The sequence below is a fragment of the Dipodomys spectabilis genome, unplaced genomic scaffold (assembly GCF_019054845.1).
Source record: "Dipodomys spectabilis isolate Male_0828 unplaced genomic scaffold, ASM1905484v1 ptg000267l, whole genome shotgun sequence".
Lineage (NCBI taxonomy): Eukaryota > Metazoa > Chordata > Mammalia > Rodentia > Heteromyidae > Dipodomys > Dipodomys spectabilis.
In genome coordinates, this window is record NW_024870944.1 from 354724 (window position 1) to 368954 (window position 14231).

The following is a 14231-nucleotide window of genomic DNA, read 5'->3' on the forward strand; positions in this document are numbered from 1 at the left end:
AGGGTCATCACGGAGAGGTTCATTGTAATGTAACCAGACAGGAGAATAGAATTTCAACATATGTATCTGGAAGGAGTTAGAATCATCCAATAAATTTTGCAACTTTGTCTTTAACTCATTTGGATATTATTTCATAGAAGATAGTCACCAAAGGACAAGCTTATAACATGTGAATTATGTGAATGATTCTTCTTAAAAAGGGAATAATTATACTGATGGCAAAGTGAAATATGATTGCTTAGTGGCTCGAATCACATCATAGGTAACCATATAAACGTGGTACAGCAATTCTAAGGCCCTTCTGATGTATTTGAGCAATCTCTGATGAGTTAAATGTTTTCAGAAATATTCGTTTGATCCAACAAATATAGATCTCCTTTGATTTTAATTATAGCCCACTATTAGGACTCCCACAGACATCAAAATCAGAGGATGCTAATTTCTCTGATAAAATACATAATAATTTGTTACAATTAATGTAACATGATCACTGTAATATTAATAGCACTATAATTACCAGTATTCACATTATATAATATATTGACATCCTTTGGTTACCTCAATTTTTAGAATATTTATAACTAAATGTAAAATTTTTGCAAATAACTATTTGATGATGTATAGAAAATGTGAAAAAGATTTGTGTACATATTTACTACAGATGCAAACAGATTTATCTGGTTATTTCTGATCCTTCACATGTTGGTTGCATTCATGCATGGGGAACATGCAGAGAAGTCTCAATGGCAAGCCTGCATTTACTAAAATGTTAATTGCATGAAGTTTATGTTGGGGTAAATAGCAGATTTTATAAATTAAATAGTTTTTGTCCCTTCCTTTGTTCCTAGGTTCCTTCATTCCATCCTTTTCTCCTTCCTTCCTTCTTTTCTTCTTTCCTTCCTCCCTCCTTCCCTCCATCCCTACCTCTCTCTCTCATACTCTTCTTTCTTTCTTTCCTACTTTCTTTCTTTCTTTACTTTCCTTCTTTCTTTCATTCTTTTTCTTCCATCCTTCCTTTATTTCTTTTACTCAGAATATTTCTTATGGCTATAGAAAAAATATCAACTGTTGTACTCCAAGGTGTGATGAGTAATTATAAATATACTAGATTAATATTAATTTTAATAACCTATACTATATCTTAAGACAAATTGTACTAAAACAACTTCACGAAAGTTGCAGGATATGTAACAAATATTGCTTTTCATGATATTTTTATTATGTCAAACAAAAATAAGAATTTAGACATAATATTGTGTGTGTGTGTGTGTTGTTCTTATGATTTTTACTCAAGACCTATAACTGGGCTGGGAAGGTGGCTCAGTGGTAGGGTGCTTGACTTGCATGCATGAGGCCCTGGGTTAGATTCTTCAGAACCACATAAGCAGAAAAAAATAGCCGGAAGTGTGCTGTGGCTCAAGTGGTAGAATGCTAGCCTTGAGCTGAAGAGCTGAGAAACAGCTCCCTGGACCAGAGTTCAGGCCCTACAACCAAAAAAAAAGACCTCTCCCTTAGTTTTTCCGCCCCTCAAGGATATTGCTCTAACATTTGAGCCACAACCCCACTTCTAGCTTTGTGTGTGTGTGTGTGTGTGTGTGTGTGTGTGTGTGTGTGTGTGTGTGTGTTGTGATGTGTGTGTGACTAATTGAGATGTGTCTCACAAACTTTCTTGACAAGGCTGGTCTTTTTTTTATTTTTTATTGTGAACATACTGTACAGAGGGTTATAATTACATGGGCAACATAATGAGTATATTTCTTATCAAGCATTGTAACCTCCTCCTTTGTTTCCCCTTCTCATCCCTTCCAAGCCTCCCCTCAAACCTAATCCTCTCCCCATCCCCCCACCAAAGTTGTAAATTTCGTTTTCAACATGACAACTTGTACTTCTCACCTTGCAAAGGGTCCACCTGTATCCTTATTTAAACGAATTGTTTTTCCCCTTCCCCTCCACAAATTATACCGACATCAAATACAGTGAAAGCAGGGGTTATACAGTGGAGGAAGGACATACAAAGCAACAAAAAAAATCATATAAATGCATTAGAAACAAAAGCATGAAAGAAAAAAAAACATTTAAATACATATCTAAGGGTTCATTTTCCTAAATCTGACCTTTTCTGCTTGACTCATACATATACTAGGTATTGTTCATAACTGAAAGCATGGGACCTATGTTTCTTTGGGCTTGGCTAACTTCACTTAATATAATTTTTTCCAATTCTTTCCATTTCCTAACAATTGGGTAAATGTCATTCTTTCTGATAGAGGCATAGAATTCCATTGTGTATATATACCACATTTTCTTGATCCATTCATCTACTGAGAGGCATCTGGTTGGTTCCATATCTGAGCTATGGTAAATAATGCTGCAATAAATATAGTTGTGCTGGTAGCTTAAGGTGGCTCAGTGTTAGAGCGCTTACCTTACATGCATGAAGCCCTGGGTTCTATTCCTCAGCACTACATAAGCAAAAAAAATATAGCCGGAAGTGGTGCTGTGGCTCAAGTCGTTGATTGCTAGTCTTGAGGCCCAGAGCTCAGGCCCCACGTCCAGAACCAACCCCCCCCAAAAAAAGGAATGGATGAGTACTTTTCTTATAAAGCATTTTTGCCTCCTCCTTTGTTTTCCCTTTTCAACCCTTCCCATCTACCCCAGCAACCTCGCCCCCAACAAAGTTGTAAAGTTTGTTTTTCGATATAACGACTTGTACATCTAATTGTTGCAATGGGTCCACCTGTATTCTTATTTAAACCATTTGTTGTTTCCCTTCCCCTCCAAAAATTATACCAATACCAAAAACAATGACATTAGGGGTTATACCGTGTGGAAAGGACATGTCTGAGACAAGCAGAAACGGTCATATATGTTGATGTAAGGTCAAATGAACCTCAAAGTAAGTATTCACATATTTTTCTTTCTTTTGATTGTTTCTAACATATTTATAAGATAATTTCTTTGTTGCCAAGGCCGGCTTTGAACACCACCTTCCTGAGTAGTGAGGATTACAAGCTTGAGATACCCATATTCAGCACTGATATAACATATTTAACAATAAAATAAATTTATTTTTTATTTTTTTCTTTTTTATTGTGAACATACTCTACAGAGGGGTTACAATTACATGGGCAAGATAATGAGTTCATTTCTTATCAAGTATTGTAGCCTCCTCCTTTGTTTCCCCCTCCCATCCCTTCCCATCCTCCCCCTGTCCCCCCACCGAATCCTCCCTGCTACCCCCATCCCCGCACTAAAGTTGTAAAGTTCGTTTTTCAACATAACGACTTGTACATCTCATTGTTGCAATGGGTCCACCTGTATCCCTATTTAAAATATTTGTTTTTCCCCTTCCCCTCCACAAATTATACCAACATCAAATACAATGAAAGCAGGGATTATACTGTGGGGGAGGGACATACGAAGCAACAAAGAAATAATCGTATAAATGTGCTAGAAACAATCACAAGAAAGAAAAAAAAACATTTAAATACATATCTTAGGGTTCATTTCCCTAACATCACCTTATCTGACCTTTTCTGCTTGACTCAGATGTATATTAGATATTGCAAATAAGGGACCTCTGTTTCTTTGGGCCTGGCTTATTTAAAAATTAAATCCCCCAATAACAAATCTTCAAAGAAACAACTGCCCAATAAATAAGTGGGCTAAAGTCTTAAGGAAAACCTTCTCTGAAAAGGAAAGAAGGATGGCCAATAGACACATGAAGAAATGCTCAACCTCCCTAGCCATAAAAGAAATGCAATGGAGGGGGTAACAATGCTCAATAGGAAGTGTACTCATTACCATACTCATGTAACTGTAACCCTCTGTATAGTATCTTTACAATAAAAAATTAAAAAAAAAAAACGACATTGAGATACCACCTCACTCCAGTTAGAATGGCTAAAATCAAGAACTCTAAAAACAACAGATGCTGGAGGGGATGTGGACAGAAGGGAACCTTACTGCATTGTTGGTGGGAGTGTAAACTTGTTCAACCACTTTGGAAAGTGGTATGGAAGTTCCTCAAAAAACTCCACATAGAGCACCCCTATGACCCAGCAATCCCACGTTTGGGCATTTTCCCAAATGTTTACAAACAAGACCAAACTAAAGTTACCAGCATGACTATGTTTATTGCAGCACTATTTCCTATAGCTAAGATATGGAACCAACCCAGATGCCCATCAGTAGATGAATGTATCAAGAAAATGTGGTATATATGCACAATGGAATTCTATGCCTTCATTAGAAAGAATGACATTGCCCCATTTGTTAGAAAATGGAAAGTCTTGGAAAAACTCATAAAATAAGTTTCTTATTCTTTGAAATCTAGACGCTCAATTTAGTTATTTATTTAGTTATTAAACCCGAACTTGCACTGTGAAAAATAGTTTTCATCTTTTATGAAAAATATACATTCGAAAGTTTAAATGACAGAATCTTTGCATAAATTGAAATACGCTAAATTCAAAAGCAACAAAGGGATCGTTAATCAAATATCGTAAGGTAAAAGCAATAGGCTCTGTCAGGGTGAAAGAAGCAAGATTTTTGTTAAGTTAAATATTATCTATTGCGGGCACATGATTTTCTCTTCTTTTAAACTTAAACTTTTTTGACATAAAATATAGATTCATATAGTTTTTGAGAATATAAAAATCTTAGTTGCTGCTCATGTATTTTCTGAAGTTTGATTACCAAGGCTTTTCAGAGAAACACTGAATTTCATGTATTTTATGTAAGCAGTTATTTTTAGAAATTGAATCAATTTCCATATGTGATGAAGCAAGATATTCAATGACTTAAGCAATTATTCCTATAGACTTGAACATAACTTAATTTTGAATGGTATGAAATTCGTATTGTACCTACTCTATGGAATAATTAAGAATTAAATGATCGTGATAGTATTTTCATTTTTCCTTCAACTAGAAAGAAAGAACTTCAGTATATATGACAAAAACTTGAATGGAATGTCATAAAATTATGAAAAATTCAAGTCATTATGAGTTAGATGAAATAGTCATTATTGAACGTCACAAAATGAAATCCCTTGAAGCCTCCTTATCTGTTAATTAAAATGTATTTGCACTCAAAATATCTCTTTAGTAATGGTATAATCAAACCACCTTCATGCCAAATAGCTTCTCTGAGTAATTCAAATAAATATTTAGAAGCAGAAGTTATGGCAATGTATAGAAATATTTACCCACCTGAAATCATAAAAGATTGAGATTAATGATTAGCTTTCACTGTTGCCCTTTCAAAGGTAAACCGTTTGAAAGGTGAACCCTTTCAAGTGGGCATAGTTGTAGAGATTTGGTCACTGAGAAATTGTGACCAAAGTGGATTTTAAGATCAAAGTCCTTTCCTCCTCTTCCTTCTTTTTTTCTCTGTCTCCTTCTCCTTCTCCTTTTCCTTCTCTCTCTCCAAATTCCCTTCCTTCTCTTTCTCCCTCTCCCACTCCTATTCTTCTTCTTCTTTACTTCCTGGCTTTCATATTCCATCACATGTTCCTTACATGGGGTACTGTGCCACCAGCAATCCAAAGCAATGAGGATAAGAAACATAAACTGAAATGTATAAAATAAGAAGCCAAGCTTAATATTTCCCCTTTTTAAGATAATTTCATAAAATATTTGTACATAATAATAGGAGACTGTCAAAGCATGCTCTCATTTATTATAAAGGATAAGATTTAATGGAAAAACAATCTGACCAACATTGCCCTAATGAAATGACTGATTAAATTAATATTATACTGGGACAAATCTAGTTTAAAATATCAGATATACTTCAATAAGAGGTGAAAAAATCGCCTCTAGTGTTTCCTATGAATAGACAGCAGAATTCAATCTGTTATTCAAGGAAATTGACCTGCAAATGGCAGCATTTTCAATTTCATAAATGATGTAAGAAGACTGTAGAACAAATTTCAACGCAAACTGCCTGATAAAAAAATTATTTTGTCCCCTGTATACTATGTATGTCTGGTTCCCAAAATGACTTGTATTTCATATTTTTAATTAACTTTAAGTAGTTGTATGGGAGTTGCTGTTTGACCAAGCAGTTTATGAATAGTGTTTAGTGAGGTTTTTTTTCTTTTTTTCTCTCCTGAGGTTTGAACTCTGGGTCTGGGAGCTGTCCCTGAGCTCCTTTGGATGAATGCTAGAATTCTATCACTTGAGGCACAGCAGCAGTTTCAGATTTTTCTGAGATTTAATTGGAGATAAGAATCTAACAGACTTTCCTGCCTGGGCTGGCTTCAAAACTCAATCCTCAGCATCTTGATTATCTAGGGTTACAGGTGTGAGCCACTAGTGCCTGGCTTAATACAATGCACATTTTTTTCTTGGCTAGTACTTGGGCTTGAACTCTGGGCCTTGGCAATGCCCTTGAGTTCTTTTCCTAATGCTAGTAATCTACGACTTGTGTCATAGTGCCAATTCCAGCTCATTTTGTTTATGTAGTACTGAGGAATCAAACCCAGGGCTCCACATATGCAAGGCAAGCAGTCTTCCACTAAGCCACATTCCATGGTCAATACAATGCGTCTTGATAATCATTATCCCTCATCCTTTTCAATCTTATCTCATCCCTCAATTTACATAATTTTGAAGAATATTCAGACTCACAATGTCATCTATAGTCACTCAGAGTATATATCACAGATCATATTTTATGGATAGTCTTATTCATGAACATACTTGTTACGCATTATAGAATTCTGTGATTTTAAATTCTAAATTATCACTCAGATTCACCTACTACTATTCTAAAATTTTTCCTAAGGTTAATGCAAATGCAATCTGTAATTCTTCAATAAAATACAATGATTCTTAGAATATTAAAGAGTTGGAATAAGAACATCACCTTCAGTTCTAGAACATTTTATAATCACTACCCTCTCAAAATACTCCAATATTTATTAGTAGTCACTTATGTCATAATTTCAACCATTCCTCCCCTTGAGCCGCTATTCTTTCATATTCTACCTCTACAGATGTGCCAATTTATAAAAGCTCATATCATTAGAAAATGTTGACTATTTTATCCATTTCTCCCATGTAATTGTACTGTTTCCAAATTTTTCTCATGGATAGAGCATATTGCTTTGTATACATGTGTATAAGGGTATAACATCCTAAATGAGCATTTCAATATTTTATTATATGTTATTTTAAAAGGTTTTGCTATGTATATTTTTGTACATGTGTCTCATTGGACATGTGTTGAAATCTATTTTGCATATAAAATTATGATTCAAAATTATGTATCATAGAGGCAACTCTATGAGTAATATCTTAAAGATTGCTAGTATGTTTAACAAACTGACCCTATCATTTTAAGTGTCAAGCACTATTGAACAAGGATTCCAATTTCTACTTGATTGTTGTGCAGGGCTATCTTATTGTTTCTATTTCCATTAATCTCTATATGTATGCAATGTCTAGGTATGTTGTGATATTTCCATATGTTCCTTGGTTGTTGTTATATTCCTATAGTGATATGTATTTGGATGTTTTTTTGGGGGGGGGTCCGGTCATGGGGCCTGAACTCTGGGCCTGGGCGCTGTTACTCAGCTCTTCAGCTCAAGGTTAGCGCTCTACCACTTTGAGCCTCAGCGCCACTTCCGGCTTTTTTCTTTTTGCTTATGTGGTGCTGAGGAATCGAACCCAGGGCCTCAGGCATGCGAGGCAAGCACTCTATCACTGAGCCAACTTCCCAGCCCTGAAATTTTGATAACTTATTCAGGATCGTTAAAATTTTTCATTGGCATTAATATGCTCTTAATATATTTCTGATTCAAGTCTCTTTAAATAAATGTATATATATACACACTATGTGTATTTATATACAAATACCTATATATACATATATAAGAATATACAGATGTGTACATACATGTATATAGACATATATATATATTATTATTTTTATTTGTCTGTAAGTTATAAAAAATGATTCTAGTGGAAAACGCATTTACTTCCCGTTCTGCTTTCCAGAAATTCAGAATCTGGGTTGTTGTTTTTTCCTTTATCTTCTAATTAGGAATCTTTCTATTTTTCTGATGGTTCTTACCTAATCATGTCTCTTTTGAACTACACCTGAGACGTTTAAGTACCCATTTGAGTATACTTCCCCCATCTGATAATTATTCAAATTTGTGTTCCTTGGGTAATGAAAGGCAATTATTTATTTTTGTTCTTCCTTATCTCAATCACAAGATCCGGATAATGATTTTTGATATTGTATACAGTGCTCTAGAGTGATTAAACACATCTATAGAAAAAGATAATCTCACAATACATGGATAATATTTATTTATAAAAATTTGTAATAATTTCCTACAGGAAATGTTGTCTATTTCTTTAGTTCTTGTTTCGGGTTTGTTAAATTCTGGTGTGCTATAGTCAATTATCATAAAGTTATACAAGGATGGTAAGGAACAAACATCTTAATATCATATTCTAATATTAGCTTAGTTCTGCCTGTGTTATATGTATAAGGCAGTATTTGAGTTTTGCCTCAATTTCACATGCTATATTCTCCCAGTATATAAGTTGAAAGAACACTCTCTCTGGAAATATGCTATTTTATAGCTAAAGAAAACCAAGTCAGCTGTTAGACACAGACAATGAGATAGAAATCTTCCCCTAGAAATAGTCTTTCACCACTTCTGATTCACTTTTGTAAGCTGAAGTAAGTCGCATGACCCATCTTGACATTGCAGAGTAGAGGTAAATCTCACCTACAGGAAGCTGGTGCAGGACATAGAGTAATATGCCAAGATATGCAACATTTCAGGTAAAGAGGGAAAAAAGTGAACTACAATATAATCTATCATACTTGCCATCACAGTCTCTGCAGGAAGGAAGCTATTATGTATCTTTGTTTCTAAAACTACTTCAAATCATGTCTTTTATGCTAGGATGTTACAGGAATTAGAGAACATTTTGATTCTGAGACAGCATAAAATCTCAAATAAAGCTGGAGTAATCATTTCAATACTACCTTTTGTTCTCCAAGAAAAGAAACCATTTTGTAGACTATACTTTTTTATCAAGTATCTTTTTTTCCAGAAATGGATTATGTTAATATATGTGACTATCCACTAGAATAAATGTCTTCATTTATCTTCATCTTGTGCAGATAGCAAGGCAATTGGATGTAAGTGGGAGTTCATCAGTAGCACTTTTTAAAACTGTAAAAAATGTGGACAGGGAGCCAATATGCATATTTTTCCACCATCACCAATCACATCCTCTTTCTTCCTTCCTAGGAAACACACCCAATCAATAAAAAGTCTTAGATATTTGGTTCTTGACCTTGAAAGTGGAAGCAGCATATTATGGATGTCGGAGATCACAGTTAATAGTGTTTTCCATAATAATGTCACATGCAACAGCCCTACTAGTCCTGCAGGTCTTAACACTACATCCTTAGTAATGTGATAAGAATACCAGCCTTACTGGATTTAGTATTGTTTTCCACTTCCTTTTCTACTACCTCCCCTAAATTATAATACTTATTAACAGAATGAAAAAGTAATGCCATCTTAAGAAAGTTCCATTGCACAAGACATTATGCCGAAAAACGAACTTTACAACTTTGGTGACGAGATGGGAGGATCGGTGGGCAAGGATAGTAAGGGGAAACAAAGGAGGTAGCAACAATGCTTGAAAAGAAATGTACTCATTACCTTGCTCATGTAACTAACCCATCTGTGCTATATTTTCACACACAAAAAAACTTATGAATATAAAAAGAAAGTCATTTAGGGCTCTGGGAATTTGGCTTCATGGAACAGTTATTGCTTAGCATGCATGAAACCCTGGGTTCAATTCCTCCATACCACATAAATAGAAAAAGTAACACTGGAAGTGGTGCTTTGCCTCAAATGGTAGAGTGCTGGCACTGATGTAAAATAAAAAGAACTCAGGAACAGTTCCCTGGCCCTGAGTTCAAGCCCCAGGATGGGCAAAAGAGTCATTTAGTGAGTAAATGCAAAATAAAGAACCCATATTTGGAATATATAATTGTTCCTTCCAAATGATATCTAACAATAGCCCTTAATTCATGTACTTTACCTATATTATAATTCTGTGTTGAACAAAAAAATGTTTTCATAATAGGTCATGGTAATTAATGCCAGTAGTGTGCTTAGATATTTGGTGAAGATTAATCCTGGAAATTCAAAGATTCCAGGCTTTTGAGTGGTAACTGCTAATCACAATAAGAAGGGTAGTGTATATGTGAGATTTGGAAAAGTTTTTGGTAAATCAGGGCACCAAAAAGGCAGAAGTTAATTAATAGTTTTGACAGAGGAGAAGGAATAACTCCAGATGGAAGGAATAAATGATAGTAATAACTAAGTTACACCACAAACTGTTCTAGGGAAGCATTTATGGTTATTGAAGAACTAGTTATCAACTAGGCTTATTCCTCAGTGCCTTTAGCATTCTAATCACTTAGACTAGTTCTTAATCTTTGTGTGATAAGTTGTATATCCTTCTATGCTGTTCTTTCACACCTGATCTCCTTTGCTTTCTAAAAATCTATGTCTTTCTCTATTTCTCTATGAACAATTTCTGATACTAAGTCGACAAAAGCAGACAGCAGAAGATGCTAAGAGTCCCATACCTCATGAGTCATTAATGTAACAACATGGAAAAGGAGGACATATTTATTGCTACCTCAATTTTTCTAAAAAGCTGCAATGTCACATCATTTGATTTAATTTTCCATTCTTTGTCTACATAGTATCATTTAGTGCACATAAATGCAAATATGAGCCATGTGCTGGTGGCTGATTTCTATAATACTAGCTACTCAGGAAGTTGAGACCAGAGGATTGTGGTTCAAAGCAAACCTGGTCAGGAAAATCCATGAGACATTTATCTTCAATTAGACACCAGAAACCCAGAAGTGGTGTTGTAGCTAGTGGTAGAGCACTAAATTTGAGCTGAAGAGCTGAGGGACAGTGCCCAGGATGGGAGTTCAAGCCCCACTAACAACAGAAAATGTGTAAATATGACTTTGTTTCCCCCAAAGGAATGACAAAGTCAATAGTAATCTTCGCAAGCACAGAAAATAATTCCAAAATGATTCAATGTACCTACTCTTGCTGAGTTAAGTTATGGCTTCTTTTCTGGACATATTCCCTTCTCTATGATTATCTAATGCACATACTTAGATAGCAATTTAAAACTGAGAGTATAGAAGCAAGATGTACAGTGATAATATTGTCCTATCAGAAATTCAAGTTAGTAATGAAAATTTCTTCTTAAGACCATACACAAAAAATACCATGATATAGTGTAATAGAACTCACTATTGAACATATGAGCTTTAAGAGCTTTCTATTTGCTCCATTATTTATTGTTACCAACATTAGAAAAAATGTATAATGTAGTAATAAAATAGAAGTCCTTTGAATGACTACTTAAATTCCTTGTTTTTTTAAAGACACTGTTTTCATCTTAAAAAATAAGGCCGTTTATTGTCTTCATGTGATTTTGATGATTAAGTGCTTAATGAGAAATCAAAATGTATTATAGTCCTTTGTTATCAATTCTCACTTTTTCTTCTTGGAGAATATAATGATCAAAACAATAGTTCAGAATCAGCAAGCAATAGGTCAGAATCATACTTCCAGTGCAAGTGGATCACCAGTAAGTAATCCTAAATACCATTTTCCACAAAGTTTTGTGACAGATACAATCGGCCTGCCTTCTCTAGCTGCTTTCCTAGACTGGGCCTATTCCTTCATTATACAGGAAAAGTGTGATTCAACTGATTGAAGTCAGATATGTTACTAGAAGTGTCAAGGATTTAGATTCTTGTCTGTATATTGGTAAATCTATGTCTCTTTATATAGGCTACCAAAAATGTATTTACTAATTTCAAGTAAATACATGAATTCTCTTTCCATCATTTTTAAAAAATAAAATTCTTCTTGCTCTATAAATTGATCAGAGGCATGGATTTTGTGGCTAGGTAGGACCTTGCACATCTCTCTGTTCCTCTCTCTCTTTCATGGTTCTCATAGATAATATGATTGCTCCATAATTATCCTAATTTATTTTGCTTTTATATTTTTGGTTTCATCATTTCACTTTCTGCTCTGCCATTTACCAAATCATTTATGTAGAAGGCATTATTTCATATTTTCTCATTCCTAGAATAAGCTGCACATGAAGACACCACTGATCCTCATTTTCAGGCTGTACCATTGAATATGGAGGAACATCTTTCCTCTGCTCTCCATCAACTCCCTACTCTCGTTAGAATAATTTAGAATAGTAAAAATGGAAAAAGAGAAAATAAATCATGGTGAAAAAAGATGCAGAAAATTCACCGGATATTTCTGAGCAGTTCACCCAACATGAACTATTAGGGAAATACATGGACACCTCATTTTCACTGGCAATCAAAGTCTCTGGTTAAGCAATTCTGATAAAGATGAGGAACAAGAGGAAAAAATGAGAAATGATATCAATTTCAATAAAATAAATAGAGAAGGATCCAAGCAAATTTCTTTTTTGTGCTGCTGAAAACAATCGGCTTACTACACTGCGGAGACTACTTTCCAAAAGGGCCACTCATGTGATTATTAGGGATGACGATGAGTATATGCCTCTTCATCAAGAACACTTAGAAATTGTCCTTGAGTTGGTGGCTCAAGCGGCACATACAATAACTGTAGATGGATGGACACATCTGCACAGTGCTTATAAATGGAATAATAACAGAGTGGCTTCTTTCTTACTTCATCATGATGCAGATTCCAATGCCCAATCTAAAGGCCTCTTGACCCCCTTGAATATTGCTGCTGGAAATTAAGATAGCAAAAATTCATTTGATCTCCTTCTGTTGAAACATTATATAAAACCATGTCTGAAGAACAATTGGGAAGAAACTGCATTTGATATTGCTAAAAGGATAAGTATGTATCACTACCTCTTTTAAGTTGTGGAAGACTGTACAAATTGTTCTACTAAGTCCTAATGATTCAATTACTTTTCTTAAATTTCAATAATGCCATTCCATCCTTTGTGTCCATACAAAATATTTTCACAATCCAAATAACAGCAATAACTTACTGTAAAAATTCATGGATTCTGTGGATTTCTTTCAAGTGAATTGCCTACCTTTGATGTCCAAATGTATTCAAGAGTTTTTGTATACATCTATAATGATTTCTTCAGAGTTTGTGACTTTTTAATCAGAAATAATATTAACTTATCTATTGAAATTAATACACAAAGTAAAGATATTTTTCGTGCTTTTCTGAAAAAGTATATTTTAAAATATTCTATAGTCTATATTTGTATAGTGTCCATAATCTATTTTATTCTCTCCTAGATATAATACTTTAATTATACGCTACTTTATAAGATATAGCTTCATTAATGAATCCATTCAGATTTCATTCCATATAGAAATAGTTTAAGATTCCTTTGTTTCCTAGGTCCTTATAGTATTATATTTCTTTGGGATAGAACGAAAATGTTGTCTAATTTCAGAAATTTTATAAAGGTTATGCTATGTAAAGGCCTTTCTTTTTTTTTTGGTGGGGGGGTTCCGGTCGTGGGCCTGAACTCTGGGCTTGGGCACTGTCCCTCAGCTCTTAAGCTCAAGGCTAGCATTCTAGCACTTGAGCCACAGTGCCAATTCCGGCTTTTTTCTTTTTGCTTATGTGGTGCTGAGGAATCGAACTCAGGGCCCCAGGCATGCAAGGCAAGCACTCTACCACTGAGCCACCTTCCCAGCCCCATATAAAGGCCTTTCTAAGGTGAAGATTTAATACACTGATGTCAAACTAACTTTTAATTATATGAATTACGTGTATTTTTACACTTGTAATTTTGTAATCAATTTTTAATGTTTTTCATTTCTTGCATCTCAAGAATGAAAAATTTGGAATACTTCACAAATTTTCATATCATCTTTGTGCAAGTGCCATGTTAATTTCTGTATTCTTCTAATTTGGGTATACATGCTACTGAAGCATGTAGTATCCTCTAAATTAAATAGTTAATGTTGTAATCTTTATACAGGCTTATATCCTTGGGTGCCTATTTGTTACAAGGAAACCTTATTGTTTCTAACAGTGCTGTTGATCTTATTTCCCTGAATTTCTGTGAATAGTGGAAAGATTATATTGTTCAGTCCATTGCTCACATTTGCAATTATTTTGTCAATTACTATTTTATTTTCCATTTTGG

At 34.5% G+C, this 14231-nt stretch overlaps 1 pseudogene; it reads right to left on the bottom strand.

The window, feature by feature from the left end:
• Positions 1 to 13917: 13917 nt before the first annotated feature.
• On the bottom strand, positions 13918 to 14017 carry LOC122125929 (annotated as a pseudogene).
• Positions 14018 to 14231: the final 214 nt, after the last annotated feature.